The sequence below is a fragment of the Suncus etruscus genome, chromosome 10, assembly GCF_024139225.1.
Source record: "Suncus etruscus isolate mSunEtr1 chromosome 10, mSunEtr1.pri.cur, whole genome shotgun sequence".
Classification (NCBI taxonomy): domain Eukaryota; kingdom Metazoa; phylum Chordata; class Mammalia; order Eulipotyphla; family Soricidae; genus Suncus; species Suncus etruscus.
In genome coordinates, this window is record NC_064857.1 from 46,014,415 (window position 1) to 46,022,429 (window position 8,015).

Genomic DNA, 8,015 nt, shown 5'->3' on the forward strand with positions numbered 1-8,015 from the left:
TAAACAATTAAAATGTAATATTATAGAATATGTAAAATTCTGATATAAGAGACTGTATATTTGAGGGCAAAATAAATAAAGGAGGCAAAAAATAGAAACAAACTCAACTCTGACAGATCTATTTATTTCCATGGACTTAAAAAGAGACAAAGCAAATACAATTAAGTTTATTTAATTACATCAAGTCAAAAATTAAATTGCTTGACAGAAACCTAAATCAACTTAAATCAAAAATCTTGTAAAATTGATTTAGGACAAGGGAAATGGGGTAAGTCTCTAAGACTAAAAGAAAAGCTTCACAGACTTTCATTGGAATTTTTAAAGATGAAAAATATAAGTATATAATAAAGCAAAGGCATCTATATTATGTATTGAACTTACAGGTTAAAACAGTAAAATATTCTTTGAAAATGAAATCTAAATTAATTTATAAAACATTAAAATATCCATCACCAAAAAAAAAGAAAATGTTTAATTGGTAGAGTAGTTAGAACATTACAGTCTTAAACTCTTATAATAGATTTACAAATCACATTGTCTAAATTTATGTGTACAATAAAAATGAAGCATATATGTTAAGTAAATTATGCTAAAAGAATTGGAATTTATCAAAACAATAGATTAATAAGAATTCTTAATATCCATAAATATTAAAGAGAAATCTATTTTATAATTCGTCTCTAATAACCACATGAAAGTGTAAGAAATGTATTTTGAGCATTATAACATATCTACAATTTATGTGATGGCAAACCATAAAGAAAGAAAATGACATTAACATCTATAAGTATAAAATTCTGTACTGTGCTTGCTTCAGCAGCACATATACCAAAATTAGAACGATACAAAAAAGATTAGCAAGTCCCCTGCACAAGGATGACAAGTAAAATTCTGTACTATACATTAAATGGTAAAAATTATTTGATGAAAGATTGTGAAAGAAAATAAATTTAAAAATTAGGTCAATAAGTCATTCTCGGAAGAGTTCAATAAGCTCTTGTTGCTAGCTTAACAATTCTGTTACAACATTTGTTTCTGAACATTAGATGGCTTTAAATTGGTGTGTTCTTATGGGGATAACAGTAAAAAAAAATGGGGTTGTCATGTGGCCAAGAGGTCCAGGAATTGCAAGCATTATTGGTTATAATGTGGCTTTAATGGGGTGTAATATGGATGTCAGGTCTTCAGAAAGTACCAGAAGGCAGTGGGATATAGAGGACTGGGAGCATGACTATACCCACTCCAAGATATTGCTAGTGATATCAGCCTAATTAATGGTATAACTAGAGTTTGGATCTGATTGGTATCTGCAGAGAGCCCAAGAGGAGTGGAGAAGCAAGACTATTGCCAAAGCGGTGCTTATGAGCCATGTTGAGATTATTGGCCATGTTGGGACTTGGTCCGTCATTTTCTCCCAATATTGCCAGCTTTTAGCTACAGGGTTGGTTTACCCATAGATTTTTTTTAAATACATTTATTTAAGCACCATTATTACAAACATGTTTGTGGTTGGGTTTTAGTTATAAATAAGAACACCACACCTTCACCAGTGCAACATTCCCACCATCAATGCCCTCTAACTCCCTCCTACCTCACCCCTTGCCTGTATTCAAGACAGGCATTCTATTTCTCTCACTCACTATAATTGTCATCACAGTTGTCAGTGTAATTATTTCTCTAACTGGACTCACCACTCTTTGTGGTAACCTTCATACCATGTACCGGTCCTTCTAGCCCTCAACTCTATATTCTCTAGATATTATTACAATAATGTCTTTTATTTTCTTAAACCCATAGATGGATGATACTGATCTGTGTCTATCTTGCTCCCTCTGACTTATTTCACTCAGCATAATAATCTACATGTCCCTTCGTGTATAAGAAACTTTCATGACTTCATTTTTTTTTAATGGCTGCATAGTATTTGATTGTGTAAATATACCACAGTTGCTTTAGCCACTCATCTGTTGTTGGACATCTGGGTTGTTTCCAGATTTAAAAACTGAATTGTTTGACAGAAACTTAAATTAACCTAAATTAGAAATCTTGTAAAATTGATTTAGGACAAGAGAAATGGGGTAAGTTTCTAAAAATAAAAACAAAGTTCCACAGACTTTTATTTAGGGATTTTTAAAATTGGAAAAAATAAGAAAAAATAAAGAAAATACATCAATATTATGGATTGAAATTACAGATAAGACAGTAAAATATTTTTTGAAAATAAAATCTAAATTATATTTATAAAATATTGAAATATTAATCACCAAAAAGAAAATGTTTTATTGGTGAGTAGTTAGAACATTACATGATACCCAGAGCCCACTAGGAGTTGTCCCTGAGCACAGAGCAAGAAATAAGCCTTGAGCTCTGTCAGGTATCTACCCAAAATTATATATGTATATTTATATCTATGTTTACTTACATATATATTTATCAAAGAATACTAGTCTAGATTTGTAAAAGTGGATATAGATAATTTGCATATTCTTTTAGAAACTAGAAAGTATTAGTACCAAAAAGTATTTTGTTGCCATATTGCCCTGAATTAATATCAAAAATTTTGAAATGATTATCTTGTACATTATTCTTCAACATAGCTACAATATTCATAAGCAAAAGTAAAACAATTTATAACTTGAGGAACAAATTAAAATTTAAAATGTGTGTAAATTTAGTATAATTAAAAATCAACCAATGTGAGAGGAGTGGAGGTCTATGAGGGAGAAGCACTACATGACAAGAATAGAAGCACAGGAACCTAAGCCCAATGCACACTGGGATGACCTTTTGGACAGATGTGTATTGAACTCATGTCCTTAGAATATCAGGGCCAAGAATTGGACTTTCATTCACTCTAGAATCCAGTCTATTCAGTTGGGGATAAGGAATAGGCATTACATGTACATAAACTGTGGAGAGTCTTTCTTGTTAAATCACAGTTATGCATTTCAAGAAGCTGGAAACTGATTATACAAACAGCTGATAAAAATACAGCTTTGGAATCTAAAACCACTGAACAGATAAAATATTCCTTTTAGGAAATGCTGGGGAAAACAAAATTTTAGAACATTTAAGCAGAATGAAAAGATATGTTTTATTGTAGGAGAAGAAAATATGGGAAGAAATGAAGGAGATAACTGAAAACTGGAAGATAAGATTGTCTAATGTTTGTTTTTCTTTTAAACCACACCTATCAATGTTTGGGGGTTTCCTGGTTCTGGACTCAGGAATCACTCTTTGTGGTACTTGAAAGACCATATGGGAAGCTGGGAATAGAATGTAGGTTGACTGCATGCAAGAAATGCCCTACCTTCTGTCTTACAGCTCCAACACTGGAAGCCAAGATTTTCTGTTGAACTTCATCCAGTTACTAAATCCTAATAATATCTCAATGGTTGAGCATTACACACTCACAGAAAAGGTTACAAATCTACATAGGACTCAAATGAGTTATATTTTGACATACAAGAATGTATTGCTGTGATCCTATTACCACATGAGTTCTTAATATTTTCTAATAAATATTCCTAATAAATAAAAAATTCTAAATATTTCCTAATAGCAAAAATGTTTAAAAAAAGATCAGAGATATGCATGAACAGTACAACACAGGTTCTGATTAGTATTTCCTTATGCTTAGCAGCTTCCCCAACCACTTTTTCATGTCTTTGTTTCTCAGATTATAGATAAAAGAATTTAGCATAGAGGACAGAACTGTGTAAATAAGAATTGCCAGTTGGGTGTTAATAATGTAGCCAGATAAGTTCTGTAAATTTCCACAGAAGATGCTTTTATAAAAGCATGTTATTGGGGCCTGAGAGATAGCACTGCGGTAGGGCATTTGCCTTGCATGTGGCTGACCCAGGAGGGACCTGCTTCAATTCCCTGTATCACATATGGTCCCCCAGCCTGCCAGGGGAAATTTCTGAGTGCATAGCCAGGAGTAACCCCTGAGCACCACTGAGTGTGACCCCAAAATCAATCAATCAATAAAGTTTAAAAAAAAATCATGTTACCACAGTTAAATGGAAACTACAGGTATAAAAATTTTGCATTTCCCAGCAACTGAGGGGATCTTGAAACCCACAATGAAGATTTAAATATAAGATAAGGCAATGCAAAAAATGTGGGGATCACTAAAGCTACAAGTGATTCTGCTATTGTCAAAATTTTGCTGATGGACATAGAGGAGCACGACAGTATCAGAAGTGGCTGATAACAGTAGAGTCACAGAAGGGAAGGTGATTCTTCAGAAGCATGTGTAGCAGGAAGTAGAGGAGACAAAATAAAGCAGGACAAGATTAGGAGCAGACTCATTTTGGTGACATAGTGGATGGGGTCACAAATGGCCACTTAATGCTCATAGACCATGACTGCAGAAGGCAATTGTCAGCAGTGCCCAAAGCATAAATAAAATACATCTTTGTCACACATCCAGCATAGGAGCTGGTCTCCTCTAACAAGAAGTTCTCTACCATCTTAGGGACTTTGGTGGTGGTGAAGTCAGTGTCAATGAAAGATAGAAAAGGAAACTCAAGAAGAAATACAAGGGAGTCTGAAGCTAGGCATCAAAGCAGATGGCCAGGATTTTGAGCAGATTCCCAGTTATTATATATACCAAGTACGTGATGAGGAAGAGGACAAAGAGTGGCTTCTGGTCCTGAAGTCTGGAGGAGAATGACCTCAGAGACACTGCGGTTTAATTAACTGTTTCTATGATTATGGAAGCACCTGAATTAGACAAGGTGTAATATCAATGCCCACTTGCATAAGAGTAATTGTAAATAAGTCAGCAAACTGTTCAATTCTATCTACCTTTATTTTAGTACCTTTATTTTAGTTTTATTATTTTAAGTTTAAATTTTTTAATAATAATTTTATTTAAGCACCATGATAACAAACGTTTGTAGTTGGGTTTCAGTTATAGAAAAGAATACCAGTGCCACCTTCCTACCAGCAATGCCACTATTTAATTGGCTACAGTGCCTTTTAATTTAGTTTGAAGTAGAAAAAAGAGAAACCTCTCATCTTTTTTCTCTCATGATTGCTTTTGTTATTTGGGTTGTTTTATTATTATTCCATATAAGTGTTAACAGCATTTGATCTATGTCTTTCTATACTATCACAAGTATTTTCATTATTTTTAATTTGGGTGGTTTTGAGCCATATTCAGTAGTGCTTAGGGGTTACTCCTGCTCTGCAATTATAAATTACTCCTGAAAGATGTGGAACATAAAGTCTTCCCAGGATCCAATCCAGGTCACAAGTGTGCTAGTCAAATTTCCTACTCACTCTGCTATCGCTTTGGCCCCATGTCATAGGCAATTTTATAGGGACTACATTTAATATATGTATTGCTGTGGGCAAGATTGCCATTTTGACATCATTAATCCTTCTAGTCCATGAACATGGAATGTGTTTTTATTTTCTCATGTCATTTTTTTGACTTTTTAAAAATCTTTGGGTCACATTGGCGATGCTCAGGGCTTACGTCTGGCTTTGTGCTCAGGAATCACTCTTAAAAGTCCATGATCAAATCATATTGGATGCTGGGGATTGAATCTGAGTCAGGCACATGTAGGCAAGCTCCCTACCTGTTGTACTACCTTTCCAGGCTCATGTTTTTAATTGATGTTAGTGGAGTTTTATAGATTTTTGTATAAATCTTTCATATATTTTGTTAAGCTGATTCCAAGCTATTTAATTTTTAATGACACCTTGTAAATGGAATTGTATCTCTCTCTTCCTTCACCTCATGTGCATAAATAGGTCTATTGCTTTTTTCAGCCTGACACTTCACTCTAAAAGTGTATTACTTCTGGGGCCAGAGCAGTAGCACAAGTGGTAAGGAGTCTGCCTCCAGCGCTAGCCTAGGACAGACCAGGATTTAATTCCCTGGATTCCCATATGGTTCTACCAGGAGTGATTTCTGAGCGCATAGCCAGGAGTAACCCCTGAGTATCACCAGGTGTGACCCAAAAAAAACAAACTAACAAACAAAAAAAAACAGAAAAAAGTCTTTTATTTCTATTTTTCTAGTTTTACATAGTCTTTAGTTTTCTAAATGCAGTTATATATCATTCACAAATAGTAAAAATTTGATTTATCTTCCTTTCTGTATGCCCTTAATATATCTTTTTTCTAATTACTGTAACAAGATATTTCAATACTATTCTGCATAGTAGTAATATGAGTAGGCAACTTTGTCTTATGCATGATCTTAGAGGGAGGACTTTAGGTTTTTAGCCATTAAGTATAATGACAGGCAAAAATATGACATCTCTTTTTAGTATCATCTCAAAAGTAAATAAAAATTGACTAAAAGACCTTTATATCATATTATAATCCATATGTTACATTGTAGAAAACCTAGGCAGAATTCTTCATGACATAGAAGCTAGAGGTATATTCAAGGGTTCAATGCTATTGGCCAGGCAAATTTTAGCAAAGATAAACAAATGGAACTACATCAAACTAAGAAATTTTGCACACAAATAAATAATGAGCAGAATGTAATAACACTCCACAAATTGGGATATATTTTCCTATCACTCATAAGATAAAGGGTTAATATCCAAGACATATAAAAAAAAAGATAGAACTTTACAAAATAAGAACAGCCAACTCATAAAAAATTGTACAACAAGATTTGAACAACGAGTTGAACAACAACATATACAGAAAGATAAACAAAGAAGACATATTACTGGCCAAATGCATATAAAATATATTCTGCTTTGCTTATTATTTAGGAAATAAATATTAAAATAATCATCTAATGTTACAATTGGTTGTTCTGAAAACAAATTTAATTGACCATTAGATGGCCATTGACTAATCAATAGATGGCCACTGATATATATTCATCAAAACTCTGATTAAAGATCATTTTATATTTTTGTCTTAGGCCACACCCAGTGGTGCTCAAGGTTTACTCCTGGCTCTGTGTTCAGAAATACCTCCTGGCAGGCTTAGGTAACCATATGGGATCTGGAAATCAAACTCAGGTTGGCCACAAGCAAAGAAAATGCCTTACTCTATCTCCTGAATCAGTTTGATTATATTTTAGAAGGGTAGCCACAAATAGCATAGCTATAAAACATGTAGTAACATTTTTATTGTAAAAAAATTAATATTTCTCATTTTTATTAAGACAATGGAGATGTATTCACAATTCCTGTTCCACATTTTACTGGAGTACCAGGGCAGTGATAATATTCTTTTAAAGTCTTAATTCAGATTAAAAAAGAGACAATGAATCATATTTTAAATATTATATTATTTTCTAAATAAAAATTAAGCTAATTTGTTAACGTTTTGAATTATAAAAAGTTTTAGGATTAAATATATAAATATATGTATGTGAATATATGTGTTTGTCTGTGGCAGCTATTTTCAATTAAAATATTCCAATTGCATTTAGTTTGGTAAAACCCTTTGGCAAACCAAAGGAATCTCTTCAATTCTTATTGATTCCTTAAAAGCCTTTAGAGTAATATTCTAGTAATATAGTATAAAATATGAGCTAATTCTAGTAATTAGATTATAACATATATGCAACACCAGACAGACACATAATTTTGCAGTGCTTGATGAAACAACTTGCTATAATGTGAATATCTTCTCAGGTTGTTAGACATAAGAATCAAACTCCTGTTTCCAATAATAAACCACTGGTCCTTACCACCAATTGAGAATTGCTAGGAATGAGTTGGACTCCCCAGCACCTCTGTCACTTAAAAAGGAATAAAATACTTTGACCTTGGAATTAGTCCCATTGATACTCAACACTCAGCTCAATTGGCCAGTATTTTAATATATCTTTCAGATATTCAGAATTGCTTGGTCACTGCAGTTCCAGAGACCACCAGGCTCACCCAGCAACACTGAGTTGGGGTTGATGGTGTACATAGTGTTTGGGCTATAAAATAAGGTTTTAGCACATACTAAAATCAGGCCTCTGACTACTGAGATACCACCTCTGCTCCAGAAGTATAAAGATAGATATGAAGATA

The 8,015-nt window shown here is 33.3% G+C and overlaps 1 non-coding gene across 1 annotated transcript; it reads left to right on the top strand.

The window, feature by feature from the left end:
* The first annotated feature begins 804 nt into the window (after positions 1-804).
* Positions 805-911, top strand: LOC126021727 (U6 spliceosomal RNA). Its single transcript, XR_007500211.1, has one exon. It is a non-coding gene; the product is annotated as a U6 spliceosomal RNA (small nuclear RNA).
* The last annotated feature ends 7,104 nt before the right edge of the window (positions 912-8,015 follow it).